The sequence below is a fragment of the Phalangium opilio genome, unplaced genomic scaffold, assembly GCF_054372755.1.
Source record: "Phalangium opilio isolate 3A_F unplaced genomic scaffold, DU_Popi_V2 ptg000103l_1, whole genome shotgun sequence".
Taxonomy (NCBI): Eukaryota; Metazoa; Arthropoda; class Arachnida; order Opiliones; family Phalangiidae; genus Phalangium; species Phalangium opilio.
In genome coordinates this window covers 2,798,140-2,817,071 of record NW_028324205.1, presented here as the reverse complement: position 1 = coordinate 2,817,071, position 18,932 = coordinate 2,798,140, and the positions used below count along the sequence as shown (strand labels likewise).

At 42.4% G+C, this 18,932-nt stretch overlaps 38 non-coding genes across 38 annotated transcripts; all 38 read right to left on the bottom strand.

Moving 5' to 3' along the window:
* Nucleotides 1-506: 506 nt before the first annotated feature.
* Nucleotides 507-579, bottom strand: TRNAV-AAC (transfer RNA valine (anticodon AAC)). The gene has a single exon. It is a non-coding gene; the product is annotated as a tRNA-Val (tRNA).
* Nucleotides 580-1,196: 617 nt separating this feature from the next.
* TRNAV-AAC (transfer RNA valine (anticodon AAC)) lies at nucleotides 1,197-1,269 on the bottom strand. The gene has a single exon. It is a non-coding gene; the product is annotated as a tRNA-Val (tRNA).
* Nucleotides 1,270-1,748: 479 nt separating this feature from the next.
* TRNAV-AAC (transfer RNA valine (anticodon AAC)) lies at nucleotides 1,749-1,821 on the bottom strand. Its single transcript has one exon. It is a non-coding gene; the product is annotated as a tRNA-Val (tRNA).
* Nucleotides 1,822-2,300: 479 nt separating this feature from the next.
* TRNAV-AAC (transfer RNA valine (anticodon AAC)) lies at nucleotides 2,301-2,373 on the bottom strand. The gene has a single exon. It is a non-coding gene; the product is annotated as a tRNA-Val (tRNA).
* A 478-nt stretch (nucleotides 2,374-2,851) lies between these two features.
* Nucleotides 2,852-2,924, bottom strand: TRNAV-AAC (transfer RNA valine (anticodon AAC)). The gene has a single exon. It is a non-coding gene; the product is annotated as a tRNA-Val (tRNA).
* A 478-nt stretch (nucleotides 2,925-3,402) lies between these two features.
* Nucleotides 3,403-3,475, bottom strand: TRNAV-AAC (transfer RNA valine (anticodon AAC)). The gene has a single exon. It is a non-coding gene; the product is annotated as a tRNA-Val (tRNA).
* Nucleotides 3,476-4,368: 893 nt separating this feature from the next.
* TRNAV-AAC (transfer RNA valine (anticodon AAC)) lies at nucleotides 4,369-4,441 on the bottom strand. The gene has a single exon. It is a non-coding gene; the product is annotated as a tRNA-Val (tRNA).
* A 65-nt stretch (nucleotides 4,442-4,506) lies between these two features.
* On the bottom strand, nucleotides 4,507-4,579 carry TRNAV-AAC (transfer RNA valine (anticodon AAC)). The gene has a single exon. It is a non-coding gene; the product is annotated as a tRNA-Val (tRNA).
* A 203-nt stretch (nucleotides 4,580-4,782) lies between these two features.
* On the bottom strand, nucleotides 4,783-4,855 carry TRNAV-AAC (transfer RNA valine (anticodon AAC)). Its single transcript has one exon. It is a non-coding gene; the product is annotated as a tRNA-Val (tRNA).
* A 65-nt stretch (nucleotides 4,856-4,920) lies between these two features.
* TRNAV-AAC (transfer RNA valine (anticodon AAC)) lies at nucleotides 4,921-4,993 on the bottom strand. Its single transcript has one exon. It is a non-coding gene; the product is annotated as a tRNA-Val (tRNA).
* Nucleotides 4,994-5,334: 341 nt separating this feature from the next.
* TRNAV-AAC (transfer RNA valine (anticodon AAC)) lies at nucleotides 5,335-5,407 on the bottom strand. The gene has a single exon. It is a non-coding gene; the product is annotated as a tRNA-Val (tRNA).
* Nucleotides 5,408-6,162: 755 nt separating this feature from the next.
* Nucleotides 6,163-6,235, bottom strand: TRNAV-AAC (transfer RNA valine (anticodon AAC)). Its single transcript has one exon. It is a non-coding gene; the product is annotated as a tRNA-Val (tRNA).
* A 341-nt stretch (nucleotides 6,236-6,576) lies between these two features.
* TRNAV-AAC (transfer RNA valine (anticodon AAC)) lies at nucleotides 6,577-6,649 on the bottom strand. Its single transcript has one exon. It is a non-coding gene; the product is annotated as a tRNA-Val (tRNA).
* A 617-nt stretch (nucleotides 6,650-7,266) lies between these two features.
* Nucleotides 7,267-7,339, bottom strand: TRNAV-AAC (transfer RNA valine (anticodon AAC)). The gene has a single exon. It is a non-coding gene; the product is annotated as a tRNA-Val (tRNA).
* A 65-nt stretch (nucleotides 7,340-7,404) lies between these two features.
* On the bottom strand, nucleotides 7,405-7,477 carry TRNAV-AAC (transfer RNA valine (anticodon AAC)). The gene has a single exon. It is a non-coding gene; the product is annotated as a tRNA-Val (tRNA).
* A 478-nt stretch (nucleotides 7,478-7,955) lies between these two features.
* Nucleotides 7,956-8,028, bottom strand: TRNAV-AAC (transfer RNA valine (anticodon AAC)). Its single transcript has one exon. It is a non-coding gene; the product is annotated as a tRNA-Val (tRNA).
* Nucleotides 8,029-8,093: 65 nt separating this feature from the next.
* On the bottom strand, nucleotides 8,094-8,166 carry TRNAV-AAC (transfer RNA valine (anticodon AAC)). Its single transcript has one exon. It is a non-coding gene; the product is annotated as a tRNA-Val (tRNA).
* A 65-nt stretch (nucleotides 8,167-8,231) lies between these two features.
* TRNAA-AGC (transfer RNA alanine (anticodon AGC)) lies at nucleotides 8,232-8,304 on the bottom strand. Its single transcript has one exon. It is a non-coding gene; the product is annotated as a tRNA-Ala (tRNA).
* Nucleotides 8,305-8,783: 479 nt separating this feature from the next.
* Nucleotides 8,784-8,856, bottom strand: TRNAV-AAC (transfer RNA valine (anticodon AAC)). The gene has a single exon. It is a non-coding gene; the product is annotated as a tRNA-Val (tRNA).
* A 341-nt stretch (nucleotides 8,857-9,197) lies between these two features.
* Nucleotides 9,198-9,270, bottom strand: TRNAV-AAC (transfer RNA valine (anticodon AAC)). Its single transcript has one exon. It is a non-coding gene; the product is annotated as a tRNA-Val (tRNA).
* Nucleotides 9,271-9,887: 617 nt separating this feature from the next.
* Nucleotides 9,888-9,960, bottom strand: TRNAV-AAC (transfer RNA valine (anticodon AAC)). Its single transcript has one exon. It is a non-coding gene; the product is annotated as a tRNA-Val (tRNA).
* Nucleotides 9,961-10,025: 65 nt separating this feature from the next.
* Nucleotides 10,026-10,098, bottom strand: TRNAV-AAC (transfer RNA valine (anticodon AAC)). Its single transcript has one exon. It is a non-coding gene; the product is annotated as a tRNA-Val (tRNA).
* Nucleotides 10,099-10,992: 894 nt separating this feature from the next.
* Nucleotides 10,993-11,065, bottom strand: TRNAV-AAC (transfer RNA valine (anticodon AAC)). Its single transcript has one exon. It is a non-coding gene; the product is annotated as a tRNA-Val (tRNA).
* A 65-nt stretch (nucleotides 11,066-11,130) lies between these two features.
* TRNAV-AAC (transfer RNA valine (anticodon AAC)) lies at nucleotides 11,131-11,203 on the bottom strand. The gene has a single exon. It is a non-coding gene; the product is annotated as a tRNA-Val (tRNA).
* Nucleotides 11,204-11,682: 479 nt separating this feature from the next.
* On the bottom strand, nucleotides 11,683-11,755 carry TRNAV-AAC (transfer RNA valine (anticodon AAC)). The gene has a single exon. It is a non-coding gene; the product is annotated as a tRNA-Val (tRNA).
* Nucleotides 11,756-12,096: 341 nt separating this feature from the next.
* TRNAV-AAC (transfer RNA valine (anticodon AAC)) lies at nucleotides 12,097-12,169 on the bottom strand. The gene has a single exon. It is a non-coding gene; the product is annotated as a tRNA-Val (tRNA).
* A 203-nt stretch (nucleotides 12,170-12,372) lies between these two features.
* On the bottom strand, nucleotides 12,373-12,445 carry TRNAV-AAC (transfer RNA valine (anticodon AAC)). The gene has a single exon. It is a non-coding gene; the product is annotated as a tRNA-Val (tRNA).
* Nucleotides 12,446-12,510: 65 nt separating this feature from the next.
* On the bottom strand, nucleotides 12,511-12,583 carry TRNAV-AAC (transfer RNA valine (anticodon AAC)). The gene has a single exon. It is a non-coding gene; the product is annotated as a tRNA-Val (tRNA).
* Nucleotides 12,584-12,924: 341 nt separating this feature from the next.
* On the bottom strand, nucleotides 12,925-12,997 carry TRNAV-AAC (transfer RNA valine (anticodon AAC)). Its single transcript has one exon. It is a non-coding gene; the product is annotated as a tRNA-Val (tRNA).
* Nucleotides 12,998-13,752: 755 nt separating this feature from the next.
* On the bottom strand, nucleotides 13,753-13,825 carry TRNAV-AAC (transfer RNA valine (anticodon AAC)). The gene has a single exon. It is a non-coding gene; the product is annotated as a tRNA-Val (tRNA).
* A 65-nt stretch (nucleotides 13,826-13,890) lies between these two features.
* Nucleotides 13,891-13,963, bottom strand: TRNAV-AAC (transfer RNA valine (anticodon AAC)). Its single transcript has one exon. It is a non-coding gene; the product is annotated as a tRNA-Val (tRNA).
* A 203-nt stretch (nucleotides 13,964-14,166) lies between these two features.
* TRNAV-AAC (transfer RNA valine (anticodon AAC)) lies at nucleotides 14,167-14,239 on the bottom strand. Its single transcript has one exon. It is a non-coding gene; the product is annotated as a tRNA-Val (tRNA).
* Nucleotides 14,240-15,960: 1,721 nt separating this feature from the next.
* TRNAV-AAC (transfer RNA valine (anticodon AAC)) lies at nucleotides 15,961-16,033 on the bottom strand. Its single transcript has one exon. It is a non-coding gene; the product is annotated as a tRNA-Val (tRNA).
* Nucleotides 16,034-16,788: 755 nt separating this feature from the next.
* TRNAV-AAC (transfer RNA valine (anticodon AAC)) lies at nucleotides 16,789-16,861 on the bottom strand. Its single transcript has one exon. It is a non-coding gene; the product is annotated as a tRNA-Val (tRNA).
* A 617-nt stretch (nucleotides 16,862-17,478) lies between these two features.
* On the bottom strand, nucleotides 17,479-17,551 carry TRNAV-AAC (transfer RNA valine (anticodon AAC)). The gene has a single exon. It is a non-coding gene; the product is annotated as a tRNA-Val (tRNA).
* A 203-nt stretch (nucleotides 17,552-17,754) lies between these two features.
* TRNAV-AAC (transfer RNA valine (anticodon AAC)) lies at nucleotides 17,755-17,827 on the bottom strand. Its single transcript has one exon. It is a non-coding gene; the product is annotated as a tRNA-Val (tRNA).
* A 479-nt stretch (nucleotides 17,828-18,306) lies between these two features.
* TRNAV-AAC (transfer RNA valine (anticodon AAC)) lies at nucleotides 18,307-18,379 on the bottom strand. Its single transcript has one exon. It is a non-coding gene; the product is annotated as a tRNA-Val (tRNA).
* Nucleotides 18,380-18,444: 65 nt separating this feature from the next.
* Nucleotides 18,445-18,517, bottom strand: TRNAV-AAC (transfer RNA valine (anticodon AAC)). The gene has a single exon. It is a non-coding gene; the product is annotated as a tRNA-Val (tRNA).
* Between the last annotated feature and the right edge of the window lie 415 nt (nucleotides 18,518-18,932).

Sequence of the window (18,932 nt, the reverse complement as noted above, 5' to 3'; positions counted from 1 at the left end):
ACTTGATAACCACAATTCCATAGATACGTGGTTATTTTGAGTTTTTGAAGAGAGCTAGCTTATTATTATGTCCCATCACGATGGTCTAAACATGTGCCTTCCACGGCTCGAATCTGGGACCTTCCGCGTGTTAGGCGGACGTGATAACCACTACACCATAGATACGTGATAATACAAAGTTTTGCAAGAGATCTAGATTATTATTATGTCCCATCACGATGGTCAATACATATATCTACAAGGGCTCGAACCTGGGACCTTCCGCGTGTTAGGCGGACGTAATAACCACTACACCATAGATACGGGATAATACAAAGTTTTGCAAGAGATCTAGATTATTGTTATGTCCCATCACGATGGTCAAAACATGTATCTACTAGGGCTCGAACCTGGGACCTTACGCGTGTAAAGCGGACTTGATAACCACAATTCCATAGATACGTGGTTATTTTGAGTTTTTGAAGAGATCTAGATTATTATTATGTCCCATCACGATGGTCAAAACATGTATCTACCAGGGCTCGAACCTGGGACCTTCCGCGTGTTAGGCGGACGTGATAACCACTACACCATAGATACGGGATAATACAAAGTTTTGCAAGAGATCTAGATTATTATTATGTCCCATCACGATGGTCAAAACATATATCTACCAGGGCTCGAACCTAAGACCTTCCGCGTGTTAGGCGGACGTGATAACCACTACACCATAGATACGTGATAATACAAAGTTTTGCAAGAGATCTAGATTATTATTATGTCCCATCACGATGGTCAAAACATGTATCTACAAGGGCTCGAACCTGGGACCTTCCGCTCGTTAGGCGGACGTGATAACCACTACACCATAGATTCGTGATAGTACAACGTTTTGCAAGAGATCTAGATTATTATTATGTCCCATCACGATGGTCAAAACATATATCTACCAGGGCTCGAACCTAAGACCTTCCGCGTGTTAGGCGGACGTGATAGCCACTACACCATAGATACGTGATAATACAAAGTTTTGCAAGAGATCTAGATTATTATTATGTCTCATCACGATGGTCAAAACATGTATCTACTAGGGCTCGAACCTGGGACCTTCCGCGTGTAAAGCGGACTTGATAACCACAATTCCATAGATACGTGGTTATTTTGAGTTTTTGAAGAGAGCTAGCTTATTATTATGTCCCATCACGATGGTCAAAACATGTATCTACCAGGGCTCGAACCTGGGACCTTCCGCGTGTTAGGCGGACGTGATAACCACTACACCATAGATTCGTGATAATAGATAGTTTTGCAAGAGATCTAGATTATTATTATGTACCATCACGATGGTCAAAACATGTATCTACTAGGGCTCGAACCTGGGACCTTACGCGTGTAAAACGGATTTGATCACTACAATTCCATAAATACGTGGTTATTTTAAGTTTTTGAAGAGAGCTAGCTTATTATTATGTCCCATCACGATGGTCTAAACATGTGCCTTCCACGGCTCGAATCTGGGACCTTCCGCGTGTTAGGCGGACGTGATAACCACTACACCATAGATACGTGATAATACAAAGTTTTGCAAGAGATCTAGATTATTATTATGTCCCATCACGATGGTCAATACATATATCTACAAGGGCTCGAACCTGGGACCTTCCCCGTGTTAGGCGGACGTAATAACCACTACACCTTAGATACGGGATAATACAAAGTTTTGCAAGAGATCTAGATTATTGTTATGTCCCATCACGATGGTCAAAACATGTATCTACCAGGGCTCGAACCTGGGACCTTCCGCGTGTTAGGCGGACGTGATAACCACTACACCATAGATTCGTGGTAATACAACGTTTTGCAAGAGATCTAGATTATTATTATGTCCCATCACGATGGTCAAAACATTTTTCTACCAGGGCTCGAACCTGGGACCTTCCGCGTGTAAAGCGGACTTGATAACCACAATTCCATAGATATGTGGTTATTTTGAGTTTTTGAAGAGAGCTAGCTTATTATTATTTCCCATCACGATGGTCAAAACATGTGCCTTCCACGGCTCGAACCTGGGACCTTCCGCGTGTTAGGCGAGCGTGATAGCCACTACACCATAGATACGTGATAATACAAAGTTTTCCAAGAGATCTAGATTATTATTAAGTCCCATCACGATGGTCAAAACATGTAGCTACAAGGGCTCGAACCTGGGACCTTCCGCGTGTTAGGCGGACGTAATAACCACTACACCATAGATACGGGATAATACAAAGTTTTGCAAGAGATCTAGATTATTTTTATGTCCCATCACGATGGTCAAAACATGTATCTACCAGGGCTCGAACCTGGGACCTTCCGCGTGTTAGGCGGACGTGATAACCACTACACCATAGATTCGTGGTAATACAACGTTTTGCAAGAGATCTAGATTATTATTATGTCCCATCACGATGGTCAAAACATATATCTACCAGGGCTCGATTCTGGTCCCTTCCGCAAGTTAGGCGGACGTGATAACCACTACACCATAGATACGTGATAATACAAAGTTTTGCAAGAGATCTAGATTATTATTATGTCCCATCACGATGGTCAAAACATGTATCTACTAGGGCTCGAACCTGGGACCTTACGCGTGAAAAACGGATTTGATAACTACAATTCCATACATACGTGGTTATTTTCAGTTTTTGAAGAGAGCTAGCTTATTATTATGTCCCATCACGATGGTATAAACATGTATCTTCCAGGGCTCGAATCTGGGACCTTCCGCGTGTTAGGCGGACGTGATAACCACTACACCATAGATACGTGATAATAAAAGTTTTGCAAGAGATCTAGATTATTATTATGTCCCATCACGATGGTCAAAACATGTATCTACCAGGGCTCGAACCTGGGACCTTCCGCGTGTTAGGCGGACGTGATAACCACTACACCATAGATAAGTGATAATACAAAGTTTTGCAAGTGATCTAGATTATTATTATGTCCCATCACGATGGTCAAAACATGTATCTACCAGGGCTCGAACGTGGGACCTTCCGAGTGTTAGGCGGATGTGATAACCACTACAACATAGATACGTGATAATACAAAGTTTTGCAAGAGATCTAGATTATTATTATGTCCCATCACAATGGTCATAAGATGTATCTACCAGGGCTCGAACCTGGGACCTTACGCGTGTAAAGCGGACTTGATAAACACAATTCCATAGATACGTGGTTATTTTGAGTTTTTGAAGAGAGCTAGCTTATTATTATGTCCCATCACGATGGTATAAACATGTATTTTCCAGGGCTCGAACCTGGGACCTTCCGCGTGTTAGGCGGACGTGATAACCACTACACCATAGATACGTGATAATAAAAGTTTTGCAAGAGATCTAGATTATTATTATGTCCCATCACGATGGTCAAAACATGTATCTACCAGGGCTCGAACCTGGGACCTTCCGCGTGTTAGGCGGACGTGATAACCACTACACCATAGATACGTGATAATACAAAGTTTTGCAAGTGATCTAGATTATTATTATGTCCCATCACGATGGTCAAAACATGTATCTACCAGGGCTCGAACGTGGGACCTTCCGAGTGTTAGGCGGACGTGATAACCACTACAACATAGATACGTGATAATACAAAGTTTTGCAAGAGATCTAGATTATTATTATGTCCCATCACGATGGTCAAAACATGTATCTACTAGGGCTCGAACCTGGGACCTTACGCGTGTAAAGCGGACTTGATAAACACAATTCCATAGATACGTGGTTATTTTGAGTTTTTGAAGAGAGCTAGCTTATTATTATGTCCCATCACGATGGTCTAAACATGTATTTTCCACGGCTCGAACCTGGGACCTTCCGCGTGTTAGGCGGACGTGATAACCACTACACCATAGATACGTGATAATACAAAGTTTTGCAAGAGATCTAGATTATTATTATGTCCCATCACGATGGTCAAAACATGTATTTACCAGGGCTCGAACCTGGGACCATCCGCGTGTTAGGCGGACGTTATAACCACTACACCATAGATGCGGGATAATACAAAGTTTTGCAAGAGATCTAGATTATTATTATGTCCCATCACGATGGTCAATACATATATCTACAAGGGCTCGAACCTGGGACCTTCCGCGTGTTAAGCGGACGTAATAACCACTACACCATAGATACGGGATAATACAAAGTTTTGCAAGAGATCTAGATTATTGTTATGTCCCATCACGATGGTCAAAACATGTATCTACTAGGGCTCGAACCTGGGACCTTACGCGTGTAAAACGGATTTGATAACTACAATTCCATACATACGTGGTTATTTTCAGTTTTTGAAGAGAGCTAGCTTATTATTATGTCCCATCACGATGGTATAAACATGTATCTTCCAGGGCTCGAACCTGGGACCTTCCGCGTGTTAGGCGGACGTGATAACCACTACACCATAGATACGTGATAATACAAAATTTTGCAAGAGATCTAGATTATTATTATGTCCCATCACGATGGTCAAAACATGTATCTACCAGGGCTCGAACCTGGGACCTTCCGCGTGTTAGGCGGACGTGATAACCACTACACCATAGATACGTGATAATACAAAGTTTTGCAAGTGATCTAGATTATTATTATGTCCCATCACGATGGTCAAAACATGTATCTACCAGGGCTCGAACGTGGGACCTTCCGAGTGTTAGGCGGACGTGATAACCACTACAACATAGATACGTGATAATGCAAAGTTTTGCAAGAGATCTAGATTATTATTATGTCCCATCACAATGGTCATAACATGTATCTACCAGGGCTCGAACCTGGGACCTTCCGCGTGTTAGGTGGACGTGATAACCACTACACCATAGATACGTGATAATACAAAGTTTTGCAAGAGATCTAGATTATTATTATGTCCCATCACAATGGTCATAACATGTATCTACCAGGGCTCGAACCTGGGACCTTCCGCGTGTTAGGTGGACGTGATAACCACTACACCATAGATACGTGATAATACAAATTTTTGCAAGAGATCTAGATTATTATTATGTCCCATCAAGATGGTCAAAACATGTATCTACTAGGGCTCGAACCTGGGACCTTACGCGTGTAAAGCGGACTTGATAAACACAATTCCATAGATACGTGGTTATTTTGAGTTTTTGAAGAGAGCTAGCTTATTATTATGTCCCATCACGATGGTCTAAACATGTATTTTCCACGGCTCGAACCTGGGACCTTCCGCGTGTTAGGCGGACGTGATAACCACTACACCATAGATACGTGATAATACAAAGTTTTGCAAGTGATCTAGATTATTATTATGTCCCATCACGATGGTCAAAACATGTATCTACCAGGGCTCGATCCTGGGACCTTCCGCGTGTTAGGCGGACGTGATAACCACTACACCATAGATGCGGGATAATACAAAGTTTTGCAAGAGATCTAGATTATTATTATGTCCCATCATGATGGTCAATACATATATCTACAAGGGCTCGAACCTGGGACCTTCCGCGTGTTAAGCGGACGTAATAACCACTACACCATAGATACGGGATAATTCAAAGTTTTGCAAGAGATCTAGATTATTGTTATGTCCCATCACGATGGTCAAAACATGTATCTACTAGGGCTCGAACCTGGGACCTTACGCGTGTAAAGCGGACTTGATAACTAGAATTCCATACATACGTGGGTATTTCGAGTTTTTGAAGAGAGATAGCTTATTATTATGTCCCATCACGATGGTCTAAACATGTGCCTTCCACGGCTCGAATCTGGGACCTTCCGCGTGTTAGGCGGACGTGATAACCACTACACCATAGATACGTGATAATTCAAAGTTTTGCAAGATATCTAGATTATTATTATGTCCCATCACGATGGTCAATACATATATCTACAAGGGCTCGAACCTGGGACCTTCCGCGTGTTAGGCGGACGTAATAACCACTACACCATAGATACGGGATAATACAAAGTTTTGCAAGAGATCTAGATTATTGTTATGTCCCATCACGATGGTCAAAACATGTATCTACTAGGGCTCGAACCTGGGACCTTCCGCGTGTTAGGCGGACGTGATAACCACTACACCATAGATTCGTGGTAATACAACGTTTTGCAAGAGATCTAGATTATTATTATGTCCCATCACGATGGTCAAAACACATATCTACCAGGGCTCGAACCTGGGACCTTCCGCGTGTTAGGCGGACGTGATAACCACTACACCATAGATACGTGATAATACAAAGTTTTGCAATAGAGCTAGCTTATTATTATGTCCCATCACGATGGTCTAAACATGTATCTACAAGGGATCGAACCTGGGACCTTCCGCGTGTTAGGCGCACGTAATAACAGCTACACCATAGATACAGGATAATACAAAGTTTTGCAAGAGATCTAGATTATTATTATGTCCCATCACGATGGTCAATACATATATCTACAAGGGCTCGAACCTGGGACCTTCCCCGTGTTAGGCGGACGTAATAACCACTACACCATAGATACGGGATAATACAAAGTTTTGCAAGAGATCTAGATTATTGTTATGTCCCATCACGATGGTCAAAACATGTATCTACCAGGGCTCGAACCTGGGACCTTCCGCGTGTTAGGCGGACGTGATAACCACTACACCATAGATTCGTGGTAATACAACGTTTTGCAAGAGATCTAGATTATTAATATGTCCCATTACGATGGTCAAAGCATTTTTCTACCAGGGCTCGAACCTGGGACCTTCCGCGTGTAAAGCGGACTTGATAAACACAATTCCATAGATACGTGGTTATTTTGAGTTTTTGAAGAGAGCTAGCTTATTATTATGTCCCATCACGATGGTCTAAACATGTATTTTCCACGGCTCGAACCTGGGACCTTCCGCGTGTTAGGCGGACGTGATAACCACTACACCATAGATAAGTGATAATACAAAGTTTTGCAAGAGATCTAGATTATTATTATGTCCCATCACGATGGTCAAAACATGTATTTACCAGGGCTCGAACCTGGGACCATCCGCGTGTTAGGCGGACGTTATAACCACTACACCATAGATGCGGGATAATACAAAGTTTTGCAAGAGATCTAGATTATTATTATGTCCCATCACGATGGTCAATGCATATATCTACCAGGGCTCGAACGTGGGACCTTCCGAGTGTTAGGCGGACGTGATAACCACTACAACATAGATACGTGATAATACAAAGTTTTGCAAGAGATCTAGATTATTATTATGTCCCATCACAATGGTCATAACATGTATCTACCAGGGCTCGAACCTGGGACCTTCCGCGTGTTAGGTGGACGTGATAACCACTACACCATAGATACGTGATAATACAAATTTTTGCAAGAGATCTAGATTATTATTATGTCCCATCACGATGGTCAAAACATGTATCTACCAGGGCTCGAACCTGGGACCTTCCGCGTGTTAGGCGGACGTGATAACCACTACACCATAGATTCGTGGTAATACAACGTTTTGCAAGAGATCTAGATTATTATTATGTCCCATCACGATGGTCAAAGCATTTTTTTACCAGGGCTCGAACCTGGGACCTTCCGCGTGTAAAGCGGACTTGATAACCACAATTCCATAGATATGTGGTTATTTTGAGTTTTTGAAGAGAGCTAGCTTATTATTATTTCCCATCACGATGGTCAAAACATGTGCCTTCCACGGCTCGAACCTGGGACCTTCCGCGTGTTAGGCGAGCGTGATAACCACTACACCATAGATACGTGATAATACAAAGTTTTCCAAGAGATCTAGATTATTATTATGTCCATCACGATGGTCAAAACATGTAGCTACAAGGGCTCGAACCTGGGACCTTCCGCGTGTTAGGCGGACGCAATAACCACTACACCATAGATACGGGATAATACAAAGTTTTGCAAGAGATCTAGATTATTGTTATGTCCCATCACGATGGTCAAAACATGTATCTACCAGGGCTCGAACCTGGGACCTTCCGCGTGTTAGGCGGACGTGATAACCACTACACCATAGATTCGTGGTAATACAACGTTTTGCAAGAGATCTAGATTATTATTATGTCCCATCACGATGGTCAAAACATATATCTACCAGGGCTCGAACCTGGGACCTTCCGCGTGTTAGGCGGACGTGATAACCACTACACCATAGATACGTGATAATACAAAGTTTTGCAAGAGATCTAGATTATTATTATGTCCCATCACGATGGTCAAAACATGTATCTACCAGGGCTCGAACCTGGGACCTTCCGCGTGCTAGGCGGACGTGATAACCACTACACCATAGATACGTGATAATACAAAGTTTTGCAAGTGATCTAGATTATTATTATGTCCCATCACGATGGTCAAAACATGTATCTACCAAGGCTCGAACGTGTGACCTTCCGAGTGTTAGGCGGACGTGATAACCACTACAACATAGATACGTGATAATACAAAGTTTTGCAAGAGATCTAGATTATTATTATGTCCCATCACGATGGTCAATACATATATCTACAAGGGCTCGAACCTGGGACCTTCCGCGTGTTAAGCGGACGTAATAACCACTACACCATAGATACGGGATAATACAAAGTTTTGCAAGAGATCTAGATTATTGTTATGTCCCATCACGATGGTCAAAACATGTATCTACTAGGGCTCGAACCTGGGACCTTCCGCGTGTTAGGCGGACGTGATAACCACTACACCATAGATTCGTGGTAATACAACGTTTTGCAAGAGATCTAGATTATTATTATGTCCCATCACGATGGTCAAAACACATATCTACCAGGGCTCGAACCTGGGACCTTCCGCGTGTTAGGCGGACGTGATAACCACTACACCATAGATACGTGATAATACAAAGTTTTGCAATAGAGCTAGCTTATTATTATGTCCCATCACGATGGTCTAAACATGTATCTACAAGGGATCGAACCTGGGACCTTCCGCGTGTTAGGCGCACGTAATAACAGCTACACCATAGATACAGGATAATACAAAGTTTTGCAAGAGATCTAGATTATTATTATGTCCCATCACGATGGTCAATACATATATCTACAAGGGCTCGAACCTGTTACCTTCCCCGTGTTAGGCGGACGTAATAACCACTACACCATAGATACGGGATAATACAAAGTTTTGCAAGAGATCTAGATTATTGTTATGTCCCATCACGATGGTCAAAACATGTATCTACCAGGGCTCGAACCTGGGACCTTCCGCGTGTTAGGCGGACGTGATAACCACTACACCATAGATTCGTGGTAATACAACGTTTTGCAAGAGATCTAGATTATTAATATGTCCCATCACGATGGTCAAAGCATTTTTCTACCAGGGCTCGAACCTGGGACCTTCCGCGTGTAAAGCGGACTTGATAAACACAATTCCATAGATACGTGGTTATTTTGAGTTTTTGAAGAGAGCTAGCTTATTATTATGTCCCATCACGATGGTCTAAACATGTATTTTCCACGGCTCGAACCTGGGACCTTCCGCGTGTTAGGCGGACGTGATAACCACTACACCATAGATAAGTGATAATACAAAGTTTTGCAAGAGATCTAGATTATTATTATGTCCCATCACGATGGTCAAAACATGTATTTACCAGGGCTCGAACCTGGGACCATCCGCGTGTTAGGCGGACGTTATAACCACTACACCATAGATGCGGGATAATACAAAGTTTTGCAAGAGATCTAGATTATTATTATGTCCCATCACGATGGTCAATGCATATATCTACCAGGGCTCGAACGTGGGACCTTCCGAGTGTTAGGCGGACGTGATAACCACTACAACATAGATACGTGATAATACAAAGTTTTGCAAGAGATCTAGATTATTATTATGTCCCATCACAATGGTCATAACATGTATCTACCAGGGCTCGAACCTGGGACCTTCCGCGTGTTAGGTGGACGTGATAACCACTACACCATAGATACGTGATAATACAAATTTTTGCAAGAGATCTAGATTATTATTATGTCCCATCACGATGGTCAAAACATGTATCTACCAGGGCTCGAACCTGGGACCTTCCGCGTGTTAGGCGGACGTGATAACCACTACACCATAGATTCGTGGTAATACAACGTTTTGCAAGAGATCTAGATTATTATTATGTCCCATCACGATGGTCAAAGCATTTTTTTACCAGGGCTCGAACCTGGGACCTTCCGCGTGTAAAGCGGACTTGATAACCACAATTCCATAGATATGTGGTTATTTTGAGTTTTTGAAGAGAGCTAGCTTATTATTATTTCCCATCACGATGGTCAAAACATGTGCCTTCCACGGCTCGAACCTGGGACCTTCCGCGTGTTAGGCGAGCGTGATAACCACTACACCATAGATACGTGATAATACAAAGTTTTCCAAGAGATCTAGATTATTATTATGTCCCATCACGATGGTCAAAACATGTAGCTACAAGGGCTCGAACCTGGGACCTTCCGCGTGTTAGGCGGACGCAATAACCACTACACCATAGATACGTGATAATACAAAGTTTTGCAAGAGATCTAGATTATTATTATGTCCCATCACGATGGTCAAAACATGTATCTACCAAGGCTCGAACGTGTGACCTTCCGAGTGTTAGGCGGACGTGATAACCACTACAACATAGATACGTGATAATACAAAGTTTTGCAAGAGATCTAGATTATTATTATGTCCCATCACGATGGTCAATACATATATCTACAAGGGCTCGAACCTGGGACCTTCCGCGTGTTAAGCGGACGTAATAACCACTACACCATAGATACGGGATAATACAAAGTTTTGCAAGAGATCTAGATTATTGTTATGTCCCATCACGATGGTCAAAACATGTATCTACTAGGGGCTCGAACCTGGGACCTTACGCGTGTAAAACGGATTTGATAACTACAATTCCATACATACGTGGTTATTTTCAGTTTTTGAAGAGAGCTAGCTTATTATTATGTCCCATCACGATGGTATAAACATGTATCTTCCAGGGCTCGAACCTGGGACCTTCCGCGTGTTAGGCGGACGTGATAACCACTACACCATAGATACGTGATAATACAAAATTTTGCAAGAGATCTAGATTATTATTATGTCCCATCACGATGGTCAAAACATGTATCTACCAGGGCTCGAACCTGGGACCTTCCGCGTGTTAGGCGGACGTGATAACCACTACACCATAGAAACGTGATAATACAAAGTTTTGCAAGAGAGCTAGCTTATTATTATGTCCCATCACGATGGTCTAAACATGTATCTACAAGGGATCGAACCTGGGACCTTCCGCGTGTTAGGCGCACGGAATAACAGCTACACCATAGATACAGGATAATACAAAGTTTTGCAAGAGATCTAGATTATTATTATGTCCCATCACGATGGTCAATACATATATCTACAAGGGCTCGAACCTGGGACCTTCCCCGTGTTAGGCGGACGTAATAACCACTACACCATAGATACGGGATAATACAAAGTTTTGCAAGAGATCTAGATTATTGTTATCTCCCATCACGATGGTCAAAACATGTATCTACTAGGGCTCGAACCTGGGACCTTCCGCGTGTTAGGCGGACGTGATAACCACTACACCATAGATTCGTGGTAATACAACGTTTTGCAAGAGATCTAGATTATTATTATGTCCCATCACGATGGTCAAAACATATATCTACCAGGGCTCGAACCTGGGACCTTCCGCGTGTTAGGCGGACGTGATAACCACTACACCATAGATACGTGATAATACAAAGTTTTGCAAGAGAGCTAGCTTATTATTATGTCCCATCACGATGGTCTAAACATGTATCTACAAGGGATCGAACCTGGGACCTTCCGCGTGTTAGGCGCACGTAATAACAGCTACACTATAGATACAGGATAATACAAAGTTTTGCAAGAGATCTAGATTATTATTATGTCCCATCACGATGGTCAATACATATATCTACAAGGGCTCGAACCTGGGACCTTCCCCGTGTTAGGCGGACGTAATAACCACTACACCATAGATACGGGATAATACAAAGTTTTGCAAGAGATCTAGATTATTATTATGTCCCATCACGATGGTCAAAACATATATCTACCAGGGCTCGAACCTGGGACTTTCCGCGTGTTAGGCGGACGTGATAACCACTACACCATAGATACGTGATAATACAAAGTTTTGCAAGAGATCTAGATTATTATTATGTCCCATCACGATGGTCAAAACATGTATCTACTAGGGCTCGAACCTGGGACCTTACGCGTGTAAAACGGATTTGATAACTACAATTCCATACATACGTGGTTATTTTCAGTTTTTGAAGAGAGCTAGCTTATTATTATGTCCCATCACGATGGTATAAACATGTATCTTCCAGGGCTCGAACCTGGGACCTTCCGCGTGTTAGGCGGACGTGATAACCACTACACCATAGATACGTGATAATACAAAGTTTTGCAAGAGATCTAGATTATTATTATGTCCCATCACGATGGTCAAAACATGTATCTACCAGGGCTCGAACCTGGGACCTTCCGCGTGTTAGGCGGACGTGATAACCACTACACCATAGATACGTGATAATACAAAGTTTTGCAAGTGATCTAGATTATTATTATGTCCCATCACGATGGTCAAAACATGTATCTACCAGGGCTCGAACGTGTGACCTTCCGAGTGTTAGGCGGACGTGATAACCACTACAACATAGATACGTGATAATACAAAGTTTTGCAAGAGATCTAGATTATTATTATGTCCCATCACGATGGTCAATACATATATCTACAAGGGCTCGAACCTGGGACCTTCCGCGTGTTAGGCGGACGTGATAACCACTACACCATAGATACGTGATAATACAAAGTTTTGCAAGTGATCTAGATTATTATTATGTCCCATCACGATGGTATAAACATGTATCTACCAGGGCTCGAACCTGGGACCTTCCGCGTGTTAGGCGGACGTGATAACCACTACAACATAGATACGTGATAATACAAATTTTTGCAAGAGATCTAGATTATTATTATGTCCCATCACGATGGTCAAAACATATATCTACTAGGGCTCGAACCTGGGACCTTACGCGTGTAAAGCGGACTTGATAAACACAATTCCATAGATACGTGGTTATTTTGAGTTTTTGAAGAGAGATAGCTTATTATTATGTCCCATCACGATGGTCTAAACATGTATTTTCCACGGCTCGAACCTGGGACCTTCCGCGTGTTAGGCGGACGTGATAACCACTACACCATAGAGACGTGATAATACAAAGTTTTGCAAGAGATCTAGATTATTATTATGTCCCATCACGATGGTCAAAACATGTATTTACCAGGGCTCGAACCTGGGACCATCCGCGTGTTAGGCGGACGTTATAACCACTACACCATAGATGCGGGATAATACAAAGTTTTGCAAGAGATCTAGATTATTATTATGTCCCATCACGATGGTCAATACATATATCTACAAGGGCTCGAACCTGGGACCTTCCGCGTGTTAAGCGGACGTAATAACCACTACACCATAGATACGGGATAATACAAAGTTTTGCAAGAGATCTAGATTATTGTTATGTCCCATCACGATGGTCAAAACATGTATCTACTAGGGCTCGAACCTGGGACCTTACGCGTGTAAAACGGATTTGATAACTACAATTCCATACATACGTGGTTATTTTCAGTTTTTGAAGAGAGCTAGCTTATTATTATGTCCCATCACGATGGTATAAACATGTATCTTCCAGGGCTCGAACCTGGGACCTTCCGCGTGTTAGGCGGACGTGATAACCACTACACCATAGATACGTGATAATACAAAATTTTGCAAGAGATCTAGATTATTATTATGTCCCATCACGATGGTCAAAACATGTATCTACCAGGGCTCGAACCTGGGACCTTCCGCGTGTTAGGCGGACGTGATAACCACTACACCATAGATACGTGATAATACAAAGTTTTGCAAGTGATCTAGATTATTATTATGTCCCATCACGATGGTCAAAACATGTATCTACCAGGGCTCGAACGTGGGAACTTCCGAGTGTTAGGCGGACGTGATAACCACTACAACATAGATACGTGATAATACAAAGTTTTGCAAGAGATCTAGATTATTATTATGTCCCATCACAATGGTCATAACATGTATCTACCAGGGCTCGAACCTGGGATCTTCCGCGTGTTAGGTGGACGTGATAACCACTACACCATAGATACGTGATAATACAAATTTTTGCAAGAGATCTAGATTATTATTATGTCCCATCACGATGGTCAAAACATGTATCTACTAGGTCTCGAACCTGGGACCTTACGCGTGTAAAGCGGACTTGATAAACACAATTCCATAGATACGTGGTCATTTTGAGTTTTTGAAGAGAGCTAGCTTATTATTATGTCCCATCACGATGGTCTAAACATGTATTTTCCACGGCTCGAACCTGGGACCTTCCGCGTGTTAGGCGGACGTGATAACCACTACACCATAGATACGTGATAATACAAAGTTTTGCAAGAGATCTAGATTATTATTATGTCCCATCACGATGGTCAAAACATGTATTTACCAGGGCTCGAACCTGGGACCATCCGCGTGTTAAGCGGACGTAATAACCACTACACCATAGATACGGGATAATACAAAGTTTTGCAAGAGATCTAGATTGTTGTTATGTCCCATCACGATGGTCAAAACATGTATCTACTAGGGCTCGAACCTGGGACCTTCCGCGTGTTAGGCGGACGTGATAACCACTACACCATAGATTCGTGGTAATACAACGTTTTGCAAGAGATCTAGATTATTATTATGTCCCATCACGATGGTCAAAACATATATCTACCAGGGCTCGAACCTGGGACCTTCCGCGTGTTAGGCGGACATGATAACCACTACGCCATAGATACGTGATAATACAAAGTTTTGCAAGAGAGCTAGCTTATTATTATGTCCCATCACGATGGTCTAAACATGTATCTACAAGGGATCGAACCTGGGACCTTCCGCGTGTTAGGCGCACGTAATAACAGCTACACCATAGATACAGGATAGTACAAAGTTTTGCAAGAGATCTAGATTATTATTATGTCTCATCACGATGGTCAAAACATGTATCTACTAGGGCTCGAACCTGGGACCTTCCGCGTGTAAAGCGGACTTGATAACCACAATTCCATAGATACGTGGTTATTTTGAGTTTTTGAAGAGAGTTAGCTTATTATTATTTCCCATCACGATGGTCAAAACATGTGCCTTCCACGGCTCGAACCTGGGACCTTCCGCGTGTTAGGCGGGCGTGATAACCACTACACCATAGATACGTGATAATACAAAGTTTTGCAAGAGATCTAGATTATTATTATGTCCCATCACGATGGTCAAAACATGTATCTACAAGGGCTCGAACCTGGGACCTTCCGCGTGTTAGGCGGACGTAATAACCACTACACCATAGATACGGGATAATACAAAGTTTTGCAAGAGATCTAGATTATTGTTATGTCCCATCACGATGGTCAAAACATGTATCTACCAGGGCTCGAACCTGGGACTTTCCGCGTGTTAGGCGGACGTGATAACCACTACACCATAGATTCGTGGTACTACAACGTTTTGCAAGAGATCTAGATTATTATTATGTCCCATCACGATGGTCAAAACATGTATCTACTAGGGCTCGAACCTGGGACCTTACGCGTGTAAAACAGATTTGATAACTACAATTCCATACATACGTGGTTATTTTCAGTTTTTGAAGAGATCTAGATTATTATTATGTCCCATCACAATGGTCATAACATGTATTTTCCACGGCTCGAACCTGGGACCTTCCGCGTGTTAGGCGGACGTGATAACCACTACACCATAGATACGTGATAATACAAAGTTTTGCAAGAGATCTGGATTATTATTATGTCCCATCACGATGGTCAAAACATATATCTACCAGGGCTCAAACCTGGGACCTTCCGCGTGTTAGGCGGACGTGATAACCACTACACCATAGATACGTGATAATACAAAGTTTTGCAAGAGAGCTAGCTTATTATTATGTCCCATCACGATGGTCTAAACATGTATCTACAAGGGATCGAACCTGGGACCTTCCGCGTGTTAGGCGTACGTAATAACAGCTACACCATAGATACAGCATAGTACAAAGTTTTGCAAGAGATCTAGATTATTATTATGTCTCATCACGATGGTCAAAACATGTATCTACTAGGGCTCGAACCTGGGACCTTCCGCGTGTAAAGCGGACTTGATAACCACAATTCCATAGATACGTGGTTATTTTGAGTTTTTGAAGAGAGTTAGCTTATTATTATTTCCCATCACGATGGTCAAAACATGTGCCTTCCACGGCTCGAACCTGGGACCTTCCGCGTGTTAGGCGGGCGTGATAACCACTACACCATAGATACGGGATAATACAAAGTTTTGCAAGAGATCTAGATTATTGTTATGTCCCATCACGATGGTCAAAACATGTATCTACCAGGGCTCGAACCTGGGACTTTCCGCGTGTTAGGCGTACGTGATAACCACTACACCATAGATTCGTGGTAATACAACGTTTTGCAAGAGATCTAGATTATTATTATGTCCCATCACGATGGTCAAAACATGTATCTACTAGGGCTCGAACCTGGGACCTTACGCGTGTAAAACGGATTTGATAACTACAATTCCATACATACGTGGTTATTTTCAGTTTTTGAAGAGATCTAGATTATTATTATGTCCCATCACAATGGTCATAACATGTATCTACCAGGGCTTGAACCTGGGACCTTCCGCGTGTTAGGTGGACGTGATAACCACTACACCATAGATACGAGATAATACAAATTTTTGCAAGAGATCTAGATTATTATTATGTCCCATCACGATGGTCAAAACATGTATCTACTAGGGCTCGAACCTGGGACCTTACGCGTGTAAAGCGGACTTGATAAACACAATTCCATAGATACGTGGTTATTTTGAGTTTTTGAAGAGAGCTAGCTTATTATTATGTCCCATCACGATGGTCTAAACATGTATTTTCCACGGCTCGAACCTGGGACCTTCCGCGTGTTAGGCGGACGTGATAACCACTACACCATAGATACGTGATAATACAAAGTTTTTCAAGAGATCTAGATTATTATTATGTCCCATCACGATGGTCAAAACATGTATTTACCAGGGCTCGAACCTGGGACCATCCGCGTGTTAGGCGGACGTGATAACCACTACACCATAGATGCGGGATAATACAAAGTTTTGCAAGAGATCTAGATTATTATTATGTCCCATCACAATGGTCAAACCATGTATCTACCAGGGCTCGAACCTGGGACCTTCCTCGTGTTAGGCGGACGTGATAACCACTACATCATAGATACGTGATAATACAAAGTTTTGCAAGAGATCTAGATTATTATGATGTCCCATCACGATGGTCAAAACATGTATCTACCAGGGCTCGAACCTGGGACCTTCCGCGTGTTAGGCGGACGTGATAACCACTACACCATAGATACGTGATAATACAAAGTTTTTCAAGTGATCTAGATTATTATTATGTCCCATCACGATGGTCAAAACATGTATATACCAGGGCTCGAACCTGGGACCTTCCGTGTGTTAAGCGGACGTGATAACCACTACAACATAGATAAGTGATAATACAAAGTTTTGCAAGAGATCTAGATTATTATTATGTCCCATCACAATGGTCATAACATGTATCTACCAGGGCTCGAACCTGGGACCTTCCGCGTGTTAGGCGGACGTGATAACCACTACACCATAGATACGTGATAATACAAAGTTTTGCAAGAGATCTAGATTATTATTATGTCCCATCACGATGGTCAAAACATGTATCTACTAGGGCTCGAACCTGGGACCTTCCGCGTGTTAGGCAGACGTGATAACCACTACACCATAGATACGTGAAAATACAAAGTTTTGCAAGAGATCTAGATTATTATTATGTCCCATCACGATGGTCAAAACATGTATTTACCAGGGCTCGAACCTGGGACCATCCGCGTGTTAGGCGGACGTGATAACCACTACACCATAGATGCGGGATAATACAAAGTTTTGCAAGAGATCTAGATTATTATTATGTCCCATCACGATGGTCAATACATATATCTACAAGGGCTCGAACCTGGGACCTTCCGCGTGTTAAGCGGACGTAATAACCACTACACCATAGATACGGGATAATACAAAGTTTTGCAAGAGATCTAGATTATTGTTATGTCCCATCACGATGGTCATAACATGTATCTACCAGGGCTCGAACCTGGGACCTTCCGCGTGTTAGGCAGACGTGATAACCACTACACCATAGATACGTGATAATACAAAGTTTTGCAAGAGATCTAGATTATTATTATGTCCCATCACGATGGTCAAAACATGTATTTACCAGGGATCGAACCTGGGACCATCCGCGTGTTAGGCGGACGTGATAACCACTACACCATAGATGCGGGATAATACAAAGTTTTGCAAGAGATCTAGATTATTATTATGTCCCATCACGATGGTCAATACATATATCTACAAGGGCTCGAACCTGGGACCTTCCGCGTGTTAAGCGGACGTAATAACCACTACACCATAGATACGGGATAATACAAAGTTTTGCAAGAGATCTAGATTATTGTTATGTCCCATCACGATGGTCAAAACATGTATCTACTAGGGCTCGAACCTGGGACCTTACGCGTGTAAAGCGGACTTGATAACTAGAATTCCATACATACTTGGGTATTTCGAGTTTTTGAAGAGAGATAGCTTATTATTATGTCCCATCACGATGGTCTAAACATGTGCCTTCCAAGGCTCGAATCTGGGACCTTCCGCGTGTTAGGCGGACGTGATAACCACTACACCATAGATACG